The sequence below is a fragment of the Haemaphysalis longicornis genome, unplaced genomic scaffold (assembly GCF_048455015.1).
Source record: "Haemaphysalis longicornis isolate Haplotype H1 unplaced genomic scaffold, Haemaphysalis longicornis Haplotype H1 scaffold_4, whole genome shotgun sequence".
Taxonomy (NCBI): domain Eukaryota; kingdom Metazoa; phylum Arthropoda; class Arachnida; order Ixodida; family Ixodidae; genus Haemaphysalis; species Haemaphysalis longicornis.
The window spans coordinates 226,081,065-226,095,135 of record NW_027526361.1 but is presented as its reverse complement, the minus strand read 5'-3'; the positions used below and the strand labels follow the sequence as shown (position 1 = coordinate 226,095,135).

General features: G+C 47.8%; 1 protein-coding gene across 3 annotated transcripts in view; it reads right to left on the bottom strand.

Moving 5' to 3' along the window:
• Positions 1-14,071, bottom strand: part of LOC144179670 (zinc transporter ZIP10-like) — a 148,648-nt gene that overhangs the window by 68,521 nt on the left and 66,056 nt on the right. For 2 of the 3 annotated variants that reach the window (XM_077708115.1, XM_077708116.1), the window contains exon 2: positions 10,786-10,825. The exons of the other annotated variant lie outside the window; for it this stretch is intronic. The gene's annotated coding sequence lies outside the window, so the exon portion shown is untranslated. The remainder of the gene's footprint in view (positions 1-10,785; positions 10,826-14,071) is intronic. 3 annotated transcript variants of the gene reach the window in all.

Here is a 14,071-nt window from a genome sequence, read left to right as displayed (position 1 = left end):
GCTGGAGGGCGTCGTAAAGGGTACTAAAAAAAAACCCCGGGACAGTCATTTACGGCTCGAGCAAGAAAGCTTCGTTCTTCAAAGACACGAGACTTTAAATTACAGCCAAGCTGTACACCTCTACCCCCCAACGGTTTCATCTCCGTTGGCAAAAACGCCAAGGCGCCAAGAACCCACTTATGCACTGCATGCTTAGCTCCCCTCCAGGTTTCACGTTAGTGGAGATGGCCAGGGATTTTCCTATTTGGCTGACACTGGCCTAAGTTCAAAATTGAAAATTATGTGGTCCGAGCTCAGAGAAGAAATAAATACGTGTTATTCCGTCATCGCTTAGCAAGATCAAGCCAGTTCTTTTTTTTCCCTCTCTCTCTCTCCTCCCCAGGTTCTATTATGGGCCTTATCTTCCTGCGTCCTCAACCCTCAGCAAATAAGCATTTAGGCAATTTTAAACGTGCACAAACCTCTGCTTTTTCAATATGAAGCCTTCTGTCCATCTCGATGGGTTATGGGGATAATGGCGAGGCTGGTTTTAAATGCCGTGCGGATTACGAAGAGCGATGTAGGCATGTGCACCCGCAGCACGCAAGGGACGATCATTGCCGCTGAATGTAAAGATTGGTTATCTTTGTGCCTCGCTGCGACAGGTCTTGTGCGGCTTCTGAAGAAAAATGGCAAAATAATTACGGCCACGTGCCTGCAGCCACTAAATACTCCGTTCACTTCCTCTACGCGACAAGCCTAAACAACGCCAGATAGCTTGAGCGGACCGCACGAATTCAAGGACTGTGCCGATACTCCACTCCGTGTGCTCATACGCAGCACAACGGAAAATCACCCAAGTACTGAGCTGAATTCAAATGTTTGGTTATATTGCGCACCCTAACAACTGCGGCGAACAGCGTGGAATAATGAATTCCACGCTGGCGGCTTCCATAAAACAGCCTCCTGCGTTACGGTTTCCTTGGTACATTTTTTTTTTGTACGGAAGGTTTCGCATGCTTTGAATATCGACGATGCTGGACTTAGTGTGTTTCAGTAGTTCTCACGTGCCAAGTAGCTTATGAGGACAGTCGTTACGGAAGCGCATTGCATACCTGCGCCCAGGGCCTCATCGTAGAAAGAGAAGAGCTTATTTGAAAAGGGCAGGGTAAAAAATGACTGTTGCGACGTTAAGAAAGCCCGTCGTTCAGCCAGTTCCCGCGCCTTTCTTGCCAGTCGTGACACGGGAATGCCCACCCACAGCGTTTCCGCGTGCGGAAAAAGGAGAAAACAGAGTGAAGGAGCAGATCCAAAAGGTATAAGAAAAAAGAATGCTTAGAAGGAGAAACAAAGAAAGAACAGGATGAAAAGAGATTAATAATTGGCGCTATCACAATCTCCACTTAGCGGTTGGCGTGGTTAACTTAAACGCAGCTCGTGGCTTTCATTTCCAGTTTCGAAACTAATATGTCCCGTTTAGGTCTACATCTTATCGTGGAAGCGCAGTAGACTTCGCTTGCGTCAAACTCATATTCTTGTAGACCTATAATCTTATATTCTTACCCAAATGTAGGATGACTTAAGTAAGCTTCTCCGTAGACCAGACCTGTCGGAAAATAGTTTCCAAGTTCACAGCTCCGAGTCACCGCGAGGCTCATAACAGCGAAAAAGCGGCGGCACCGTTGGCTTTAGTGCTACGTCCACTGAGACCATGGCTACTTTCACGCCCATCGCGCGGAAAACCTGGAAAATGGCGGCGTTACTGCGGGTGCCGTATTCCTTCTTCGCAAGTTATGAATTAACTTAATTAGCTCCGCATCTTACTCCAGTGTTCGACGAAACTTGGTGGGGTCAGGGGTCACATTTCGAAGTCTAAAATCGCAGTCAGTGTTGACTTGGTCACTGAATGCGATTTTGCGCTTCAAAACAGCTCCGTACTACCCGTAGGTGGTCCGCTAGTAGGTGATAAGGACTATAACGCTGCCCAGATGAGGGCTAACTGACTGTGATAGTCGACTAAAAAATATGGCGTAGCCGACAGACTGAAGACAGAATGGTCGACGACGCAGTTATAATAAATGCAAATATTTGAGTTTACCATCTTGCGCCTAGTGACGATCAGTAAAACCAAATCGCCCCGTTATCCGTTTTGATGCAAAGAAAAACTACGTAAATTTGCGTCTGCATGCCAATCCAACCAAGGACCTCCGGTTTGAAAGACAAGTATGCATCCCCTCTGCCATCACAGCTCGATGACTCCAGCTGACTTAAGGTGCATATATCCGGTAAATGCGTCGAGGGCTCCTACTTAAAAACATGTGTTAAAGACATGTACTCAGGCCTATGCGATTCATTTAGGCATGAACGTCGGGCCTCCGTGCGCAGCGTTTTACAGGCTGACGCAACCTGGCGCACTGAAACTAACTGCAGTAACAACTTGCGCTCTTGTAAACGGAACCCTGCATGTTGAAACCGCATTTCACTAGAAAGCTCGGACAAACGTCCTTGCATTGTGTGGCTTCCGCATAAGGGCTGACCGCCAACTTGCCACGGTTTTGTCCATTGTCTGGGACAATTCTCCACGTGAACCCAACCTTGGCCTTGGTTTCATTAGGACTCATTATATTCCTTCATCGATTTCTCTCCTCCCCCTGATGTTTCCCAACGCTTCCGCTCGAGTAGACATTTGTTATGATGCAGCGCGCAAGATATCGTACACGCTTGTATCGCTTGGTTTGTTGGGTGCTGGGCCGAGTATTTCTATGCCAAATGAAGCAGTTTAGCGCTGGAATGTGGCTGCCAAAGGAGGTAGAAATGCTCATTAACTGCAAGAAGCGCATGGGTCAGTAACCGAATTGTATATCCCCGGGGACGGGGGCACGTAGAAAGACAGCCGTACGCGCAGACAATCACCACAGCTGGGGTTAATGAACGTTTTCCAAGGCAGGCGCAAGATCAAGAACAGCGGACATCAGCATCTTAGATCCTGCGCTTCCCTTACGTTTTGTACGAGCATGTACAGGCGCAGTATACGTAGTTAGTAACAGGAGAATTACTTTGCTAATGGGAACGGTGAAGGTCAAGGGACATGATCTATGCAGTGCTGTTTAAATCTTGAAGGCGTTGCTAGAGTCATTGACGGAAAGAAGGCAGCACTGAAAGTAAAATTGGAGTAACGGAGCAGCGTGGCAAACGTAGGGGTTCTCTCTGGCGATTTGAACTATGACCACGGAGAATGAAAGACTGCAACGAGATGGTTGAAAAGCAAATCTGAAGGGACATAACACATGTCGACGTAGCCGGAAGCTTTCCACACGGTACATTATCTATCCGTGAGTGAAGCAGCGGCGCCAAATGTCCTACACGCCGAACTTTAAACTTCATTAAACTCTCTTTGTTTCTATTTCTTTTGTATCCGCTGCTGTACGCGTGTGGCGGTGACCACCGGCTGCTGATAACGGGAGCAAACCTCGGTGTAGGTAAAGGCAAACTGCCCTGGGCCTTCGTAGTCTGTCGTGATAGACATCACAGAACGCCTCGTTAACACCTGTCTGCTGTTTTGTGTGCGTGGGCATAAGCGCTGAGTGCGTGCGCGAACGGAGCGAATGTCAATTCGAAGACATTCTAACAGCGATGTTGTTTAAGCTGGTGGTTAGGCCAGTGAATGTGCGCAACAAACCCTCGCCGCGCCGTACGGAGGCCACGCCTGCGCAGATGCAGAACTAAGCCGTGACGCCACCACGGGGCTTAAAAAGCAGCTCCGCTCCACCGCCGCGGTGACAGAACCGCTGGGCTTCCGACGAAGGGAAAGTTAGGGCGACCGAAGAAGAGCGTCACTAGCGAAGAGGAGGAAGCGCGGCGCGAAATCCGTCGTGCGCTTACTCGAAAACGGATGCGACGACTTCGGTCCAATCCCGAATATCGCGCTGGCAAGGCGGCGGCGGAACGACAGCGAGTAGCAGAAGATCCGTAGTTACGAGCTCACGTTACCGAGCAAAAGCGTGCGTGAAACAAGACGCGCATAACCACGCATAAACTTAGCCGAGCCGAGAATAAGCTAAGTGGGGCCGCCAGCTTTGCTGTTGGCCCAGTCTTCTGCCACCAGTCTTCTGCCCCATGTTTTCCCCAGTCATCACAGGGCCAATGCGCTGGTGCTCGTGTGTATATTTTTTTAAATGCGAATGCATTTATTAGCCGGGGGTTGTCTTGCTCCGTTGGCCGGCGTGCGCCTACATTCCTCCAGCGCTAGCGCACGTGAGCGCGCGCACGTGCGCTCCCGCCTCGTAGTTCTGCCTTCGTCGTCGTCGTCGTCGTCGTAAATGCGAATGCATTTCTTTCGCCGTCGTCGTCGTCGTCGCACTTGCGCTCGCGCCTCGTAGTTCTGCCTTCGTCGTCGTCGTCGCCGTAATTGCAAATGCATTTCTGGACGCGGCTATGGAAAGTGTGCGCGTGCGCTCCAAACCCTCTGACCCCATAGTCTTGGTTGGCGACGTCAACGTTGACGTGCGCAAGAAGAGTGGCGAGTGGGTGGTCGAGTACATGCAGACCAGGCACTCTATGCATTGTCTCTCTGCCGGCTTCGACACGTGCCCCACTACCATTCACGGGAGTTGCATTGATCTGGTCTTTACGCGAAACTGTGACGCGCGTATGCTTCTCAAAGACCCTTTGACCGTGCACTTTAGCGATCACAAGGCAGTGATTGTGGCCGTCAGGTACAACGATAACACAAACAGGTGCTGATGAATAAATGATTACGTTCACACTCTCGTCATTAATTACGCCATTGCTCGCAACACACTCATCGGTGCACCCAATGCATTCGCATTTCTGCACGATTCCCTTCGGGGAGGTGCGGGGGAATTTTTTAATCTCATTTTCATCTTGTTCATCCGGGCCAAGACCTGTATTGCTAGACTTGGCAATTTGTAACCCCCTAAATGTCTCTCTTTCCTCCACTGTTGGCTGCCAAATAGGGACAAGTATATCTAGTCTTTGCAACCAGCATTTCAAGCCACAGGTCTTTATATAACCCCCTGAGACTTGACAACTTCTACCGATAACTCTGTCAGCTGGCTCCGACGATTCAAAGAATTCTCTCCGCCGAGAAACGAAAACGGTCGGCCCCGGGGCGCTTAGCCACTCGACACCACCGAATCTGCCGCCCCAAGACGCGCAGAACGACCGGAATTTACGGCCCCGGTCGCGCCGTGAGGACCCGAGAATAAATTTCATGGTGTCGGAACGAAACGAAAACCGGAAACAAAAAACGAAAAAAAAACTATTTTTGGCTGAAACGAAAACGAAAACGTAACAATATTAATTGTTTCGTTCAGGAGTGAAACCGAAAAAAATTCGTTTCAGTTTTCGGTTTGAGTAGAAATTTCAGGTATTTTAAGAATAATTTCAATTTCCATTCAGCGAGATGGAAATTGCGTTGATTCTCTGGCATCAAAAAGTCTTTCGTCTTTCTGGCTCATTCGGAAGGCTTGCTGCCAATCCCATACTCTCCGTTTGTTCCGACAGGCGCAGTGCTGAGCTCCACGCGTGATTGCCGCGGTCATCTGGCTGCGATGCAGACGTCACGGCTTTATTGATTTATTTGGTTAGTTTAGGGGGTGATGCATGTATAATATTGTTTAGGGGTGTGATGCATGTATAATAAACAATAATATTCTAAAAAAAGACGAAAACAATGACGAAAAAATACAACCTTTGGTGTGAACATGCACCACTACCAGCGCGAACAGCAGATTACAGCCGCACTCAATGCAAACAGCTACCACTAACGTTGCACTTGTGCGCAAGTGCTGCGAGAGTGCAGCGGAAAACATTTCATAGGCAGCGGAAGCAAGTTTCGGGCAGGGCAGTGTTATCTCTAATAGTTTTTCGAAAAATACGCTTCCAATGCGGATGTGCGCCATTATTAGATCCGACGCATCTCATTCACTCGCCTTGTCCCTGCATCCATCCTGCGTTGTTGTCGGCGTCCACCCCCCCCCCCCCCCCATTCTCCACGCCGCGCCAGCTGTGCTCTCCACCGCTCACCCCCTCTCCTCTCCGATAGCGAACACTCTTTCGCGAGGGGCATTGAATTGGATTCGATTGGCTTGGCTTGGCTTGGATTGGATTGGATTGGATTGGAACTCTGCGATGCTTCGTATCACCTCAGGGTCCCCCTCGGGAAGATGGTGTAATTTTATTCACCAATTTTCCTTCTGTTATGCCTTCCTCCGACTATATATCGGGGGGTTGCTGAAGGTAGTGAAGTTAATTCATTGCTACCTATTCTCATACAATCGCTTTTAAGATTAAAAACAGGAGTTTTACAGTGTTTCATGAGACAGACCATTTTAAACTTTTAACAAAGACATCACAACTATATGAGTTCCTCAGAAATTATATTTTTCAATAACGTATTAGGCACGACTTCACCTTTTTTAACGAAATTTCATAATTCTCAATTTTTTCCACAATTTCACAAATCCAAATTTGTTTCACGCAAACATGAACCGTTATGAACCATTATTTTTCTCGTTCCGGCGCCGAAACGGAACGGAACTTTTATTTATTGAACGAAACAGAAACCGGAACGAAAAACATTTCGTTCCGACACCTTGCGGGCCGAGATCCTCGAGAGAACGAACGCGCCCCCGACACGGGTGTGTTATGACCGAGAACATGAGGCGACGTCAGACGCAACACGAGTGTTTATGTTCAAGTTTTCACTCTCTCACGTGTGTGTGCTGTTTGCCCAAGAGAGTCACCCCACGCCTGTGCACCGCGTCAGATGTTTTCTCCCCGTGCTATGACGCTATGCCGTGTGTCTCTCGTTCCGAGCAACTGTTACCACGATTACGGCAAACGCTTCAGTCTTTCTAAAGCGGTCTAGCACGGGTTGTTTGAGCGGCTCCTCCCCCGAACGAACTGGCGAACGTGCACAAACCCTATTGCGACCACCACGAACTGGCCCATGATTTGCAGGTTCCAAGAACTGGCCCAGTTATTGAGTCTACTGAGAACGACCAGCATTTGTTTATTTTCTCTTACCCTCCCTCCCCATTCCTGTCGCCCATCGTGACCAGTGGTCATCCTTTTCTACTAAAGGTTCTCTCTCTCTCTCTCTCTCTCTCTCTCTCTCTCTCTCTCTCTCTCGTTCCGAGCAAATGTTGCCGGGGTTATGGCTAACGCTGGAGTTTTTTTGCCAATCTTGGCCAATCTCCCTGGTTATGTTTGGCTTGACAAACGTGCTGCGGGAACGCTGGGCGGTCGCCGTGAGGCACGCACACACAAGCACTTGGCATTTTCTTTGTGTTTTTGTAACTTCCAAGAGGTCGCCGCGAGGCACACGCGAGCGTGTGCCTCGCGGTCATGTGCACTCGGTATTTTCGTGCTATTTTTAACTGCCGACACGAAAAATAACGCTTTGCTGTTAAAAGTTAACCCTCAATTACCCACAAAGCTGTGTTGTGCTGTGTTTTATGGCACATAAGCAATTAAGGCTATCATGAGCCAAACAGAAGCTTTTGTGTTTTGTTTTGTGGATAATGACTCGTCGTTTTAGCACATTGCAGCTTGTGCAGGAGCGTTTCTTGTTTCAAAAGAACTAAAAACAGAGGAAACTTTAACAAGAGCATCCTCCCCTAAAAGTAAACTGTGGTGCAACAGAATGTGTTCGTTGTAGAAGAGCCTAAAATGTTTTTTTATCTCAGGTCTTCAAATTTCGCAAAGGAGAGTAAGATGTAGCTTACTGTTAGCTCTTTTTCACAGTCTTCATATTGTTTTCTAAGTTGAAAGTTATTTGTCAGATGTGTATGTCCAATGCGTAAGCGCCATAAAATAAGTTCTGTGAGGCATTCTTCGCACCTGCTTGATTCCTACTCTGCTATAGTGGGTTTACCTATGCGAAGTTTGTTGTTGGCTTTTTTTATCCCATGAGGATAAAGAAACCCCGATAAGTCACAAAGCGTCACTTTTCAGGAACCTAGTAGAACAATTTAATAAACGTAACATTTCGCTCGAGCGAGCTTCCACCTCAAATCGTTACAACTCAAAATACATAAAACGGTCTATAGTGCTTAATACCGGAGGCCCAGCTGGCGTGTCCACACAAAAAATAGGTTCAGTGTGTCTGCGTGTGCTCGCCTGCGTGCACATGTACAGGTACAATTAAACGTAAACGGAGAAGTGGTTTAAATGGTTCATAAGTTTAGGACGGTCTCTTCATGTGGCTGCCACCATAAAAAGTGTTTGCGCGGACGGATTTTAGCTGAGAAGGGATTTTTTGAAAAGTATCCAAAAAGCTTCTGGCTAGGCACACGACGGATAAATTCTCTTAGAAGTGGGAACCAGTGCTAAGACGCTACACAAGGGAAGAATACACACACGGACGGCACTGGCAAGACGGACGCCTGGGTCGTCCGTGTCTGTATTTTTCCCTTGTGTAGCGTCTTAACACTGGTTCCCACTTTTAAGACTATGAACCAACTGGCCCAGCTTTCTACCTTTGTCAAATTCTCTTAAATTCCCCAATTCGTGCTCCGTCTACTTTTGATGCTGCTGAAAGAACCTCGCATCTTTCCTCATCCGCGCTCTCCTAAAGTGAGGCAAGAGCGAAATGTCACCCCTCTGTATCTTACGAGGATCAGCCGGCTGATGACCTTCCCACAATTCCGCGCTTTACACAACCAACAATGTGGCGTAGCGTAAGGCCCCTAAAGTAATTTTAGGGGTCTTAGCGTAGCATGCCTCAAAGCGCCGCGGGTGGTTTTGAAATCGGCCTTCCCATCTATCGTCAGCGCTTAATGGTGCGCGACAAGACAGGCCGCAAGAAATGAGTTAATGGAAAAATAATTAACCCTACTCCCTTCTACTCGATTTGCCCTTTACGGTAGCGAAGGGCAGGAGAAAACAGCACTTTTGGTCCCCGTCCTCACCTTAACAAGGGTGCTTCATTGAACGCCACTCCAAGATATCCCTGATAAGGAATAGGTGACTAGCCGGTCCGTCGATTCCGTCGCTTCATTTAGTTATGAGCGGGATAAAATGCACTCATCGTCAAAGGGCATGACACCAAGATGCCTCTTTTCAGGCTATTAGGTAGTGTTAGGGAGTGCGTGCTTTTCGCGAGAAGCTGCAGAAACGCCGTTGTCCAAAGACGTCATGCTGTAGCGCTTCTGCCACGACCCAGACCTACACTGCTGAGAAGGGGGCAAATTGGGCCAACTTTTTCATGTGCTTGATCGCCAAATGTTGCTGACCATTGAGTTACAGCTGGTGGCTTCCATTTTCCTACACCTGACAGAAGAATCTTCTAAACCCTTCTATTGCACAGAAAGCGACCCAAGATACCGGAGAGGCTTCCGGGAGTTGGTATCGATTGATTGATTGTAGCGTTTAACGCGCCGACGCAGCGCAGGCGATGAGCCGCGCCGTACTGGAGGGCTCCTGATTAATTTTGACCACCTGGGGATCTTTAACCTGCGCCGAAATCTCGTACACACGGGCGTTTTTGCTTTTCGCCTCCATCAGAAAAGCGGCCGCCGCGGCCGGGCATCGAAGCCGCGTCCTCGTGCTCAGCAGCACGCCTTTGCCACTGAGCCGCTGCGGCGGATCCGGGAGTTGGTATCCAAAACTACGTCTGTACCCGTGGAGCAAGCAGCAAGAAATGCAGTGTACTCCCGCTAAAACGAACTCGGTTAAGACGACTACTATGGTTAAGCCGAACAACATTTTTGCTCTCTTGCAACGTCCACAATGCAAAAAAAACTCCAATTAAGACGAATTTCTGATAATAAAAAAAATTACGGTCCCTTCGAGTTCGAGTCTACTGCATATTCTTGCCCCGTGGCTTCACCACACACAAGGAATTCCCCCCAGTCAACCGGAAAGCAATTACCACAGCAATCCTATCACGCTGTATACTCGTAAACGCCCAAGGAACATCGTCACGCTCCGAATCCGCTGGAGAGTGGGGCAAACTTGAAAAACGCGAAATTATACCCGCGTGCTTGACCAGCAACCGCGTATCAAGGACTAAGCGTGGTGTGCTAGAAAAATCAAAGGCTAGACCAACACGCAATCACGGGAGGCCATCGAGCTCTTGTCACACTCCCGCTCCTAGCTGGCGGCAGTCGATAGATATCGCTGCAAGTGTCCCGAGTAGAGCGCTCGCTCTTGCATTCTAGTAAATCTGTTGACGGCAAACTTGAGCAGGAGATCGTGTCACATGCAAAGACAATCTCACACGATCACGCAAAGTAAAAAAAATAAAAAAATAAATAAAACCGTCTGCATAGACATGGAAACCAACCAATGCGAAGTAGCGAGATACTTTCAGAGTGCTATACTGAAAATCTGAGCCCGAAATAGGAATAAGAAATTAGAAAGAATTTAGTTGCTTAGGGCACGAGTCCGTCGACATATATCAATTCCTCGTCAAAGATAGTGCGCATGTCTGTAAAGCTCGAGTGTTCTCAAGCCAATCTACACGCTAATTGTATTCCCAGGGCGCCCCAGAAAATGTACGGGCGTGTCCGAAAACTCGCTTTTCACCCTTCCGTGCGTGTCCTTCACTGAGAGCGCCTGCCTTTTGTGTGAATTTCTGCTGATCGCTTTTTTCTTCCTCCGATTCACGCATTTGTCGGTAGGTGCGTGTATGCGCTATTGCGCCGCCCCGAGAACGTGGGCTGGTGTCCTTCATCTCGTGCTAGGCTTGTCTACGCGACACCAACGACGTCGAATGGCTGGCCACGAGTGCCGTTGCCGAAGGGGAAAAACCCATCAGAGCAGGGCGGCGCCACTCACCTTGACTAGGTCTCCAATCAGCCGTCCATGAGCGCCGCACCTGCGGGGTCGAAAACGGGGACTCTTGAGACGGAGGAAGCGTTCATGCGAAAGCATCGGTTAACTCGGTAGGCAGAAAATACGGATTCGTGGCCAAGAGAGAGCCCACAAAATGGCGGCAAGCAGGTGACACATAAATACGCTGACGGCTCAAAAGGTGCGAAAGGAGTGAATTGTATAATGCTCGGGCGCAAGTTACATTTAGGCGAGACCCCTCTAAACGACTACAACTGTTGCCACGACTCATATATGGACATATTTTGTCGTGTAAAGACTTTGTAGACTTTGTTTGCATGCTGCGTTTTTGCCCAATCTTTCCTTTTTTTGTATGACTGTTTTATATGCATTGTAAGCATTACTTCTTTGAGAATATAAACCCATTACCGTCTATAATTCTTCGGCCATAACGGTGCCTGTAAATAAATAAATATGTCAACATTGTTCGTGGCAAAGGCAACCTTGGGACTATTTTAGGCAAAACAAAAGTATATAACCGAGAGTACCACCACCCTTTGAATTTGAAATGAACGGCTGATTTGTTATCACGATAGCAAATCAAAATTGCAGGCTCCTTTCTGGAAGGCAGACTGTTGAAACACGAAGCTTTTTCCGATAAAGTTGCAAAGTCCACAATTCATTGAGCCAAAGTCCAAATCTACGACAACGCTGAGCTAACCCAATGCGATGTTATGATATTGGATCTATTAGTGTGCGACTGGGTCTTCTGAATGTGCTGATTAGGTCAGCTCAGCATTGTCGTTGCTTCGGGCTTCCCATTGGTTGAGCGTGTGGCGTGCTCCAACGTGCCAGCTGTGCCCTCGTCGCTTTCATCATCATCATCGTCATCGTCGTCGTCGTAATCTCTCAACTGGATGCCGCTAAACTGCATTCGTCTACCCCATCGAAATCCGTTATGCATGTGAAGACATAAGATTGTTTATACGGTGTATGATCCTTCATGGAAACCCATTCTGTAAAGTTGGCTTTCCTGCTGTGCGTTTTCCCCACATCGCCGCAAGTGAAACACCGAAAGCTTCGCTTCAGAAAACAAGCGGGTTAAAACGGCATCGAAGAAAGGCGACATAGAAAGGAAACACAATAAACAGAAGACCTGATTAATTGTGGGGTTCAACGCGCTGAAGTTATAGCTTCACACGGGCTATGAGGCCCACGCAGTTGAGGGCTCCTCCGGATTACATTTGGTGATCTTTATTGTACGCCAAAACGTCTACACACGTTTGTTTTCGCTTTTCACCTCTATTAGAAAAGCAGTAACCAAAGCCGGGATCGAATCCGCGTCCTTGGGACAGAAACAGAAGACGTCGGCTCGATCTACTTCAAGCACAACAAAAACAAAAGATGAATAAAAACTCGGGATACCCAACAGATGACCCGCTAGCAGTGCGAGCGCGGGAAAATTTAATTGAAATAAATCATTTTAGTACACAACGGATGGCTTATAGCCCAAGTGTAGAAATGTAGAGTGGGATAAAAGGGTGCCGCTATATGAGGAAAAATGATTTAATTGTGAGAGTGTAATGAGAGGGCATGTTTGGCCGGTGGACATCCAATGCTTTCGCATCCGCTGCATCATAAGCAGGGCTCAGATAACACCGTAATTTTTTAACCCTCCCATTCCGTTATTCGTCGCGCACATACGAGAGCAAGAAGAAACATTGCATTGTTTTTTAGATACTGGGCCGTTAGCGCCAGTGTAATGAACGCACAACGTATACATATCGGGGAGGTCATTGATTCAGTCCACAACCGCAGGGCCAGCCCCTTCGGCCGCAGCATCTACGATGCCCGTGACCGCGATTTGCCGCTTGAAGGCATTATAGGGTGACAGCCTTCCAACTCGGAGCCACGCAACCGTGATGGGGAGCGACAGTGCACGGCATTGTTTTAATGCAAATGAAACGGGCGCGCTGCACGCGACAGTTTTGCAACGGTTTCAGACCCACGAGGCGTGACGTAGGAGATAAGACGAGGGGTATAATAAAGCAAGAAATAATGGCCAGGCAGACTAAGATGGGATCTGCGAGTCGCGAACGCACCGCTGCCCAAAACAAGTTTTCGGTAGATAATTATTGTGGACAATCGAAAATGGCTGGCAAATATTTGGAGCGTGTATACGCTAAATATTATCAATGGTAAGTTTAGTGTAAGGCTTTTACGCCGTGAATGCGTATTCAAGCATAGGTTGTCTAAGTTAGGCAAAAACAGAAACTTTAAGTTGGAGTGGTAGTTGCGGAGGCGTTTTACTTTCATTTATTTTATAGCCTCAAGGCTAAGGGGATAGAGAGAGTTAGAGCGGTATACGGGAAGCTAGTTACGAATTTGGTCTCAAAAAGCAATGCTTTCGAAGTGCAGCTGAACGAATGTTATCTATGTGCACGTTCTGAGACAAATAATTAGTAAAGATTTAGCTCATATTTCTACGTGGCGACCTCTCTTAGTAAAAAAGGCCGAAGTTTGTACACATTTTTGAGATTTTCTATGCTTCGAATGCAGATAGAGACTTTTTAGACTTAATTCATTACACGAGACACCACGATCCGAGAAAAAAGAAATTACGAGCTGCTGTTGAAAAAAATAAATTACAGCCACTGGTGTACACACTTTCGAGTTCCCTTAATCGAAGAAAATGCACGACCAGTTTCATTTAAAGAATTGGGGACTTTGCTGGTGTTCCGTTTTAAAAAAAGAGTTAAAAGAAGAAAATAAAACCATTCCCCGTCGCCACACTGATATACTGCACCACTACCGTCAGAGCCGCCGCCATTTAACCAATGCCTCACTCCTACCTCAACACTTGCGACGCCAGACTGTACCGCAGATTCCAGATGCAAACATATTTTTGAACACCCCTATCCTTTGTACTATATCACCCAATACATACACTTACACTTGGCCAACCTGCTGCACTCCCAAAAACGACGTACCATTCCGTATGGGCGTGCGCCGACCACCCTACCCCCACCCCGGAGCAGTGGGAGTGCGGACTGACCAGCTTAGGAATCTCCCGGGATAGAGCAGCCGTCGCTCGCGGCTTTTTCAATTTATTTTTGTCGGCTCAAATAAAAATGTTTGTGCCACCACCACTTCCAAGTTGAAAGAAGGTCAAAAGAGGCTCGAGAACCGACATGCCCGCAGTGCAAGCTGGCGTGGGGCACAAATGTTACGTTATTGTTTTTTTTTTAAATTAAACAAGTGGCTTCTTCAAGGCACACAACACTTAAGTTGT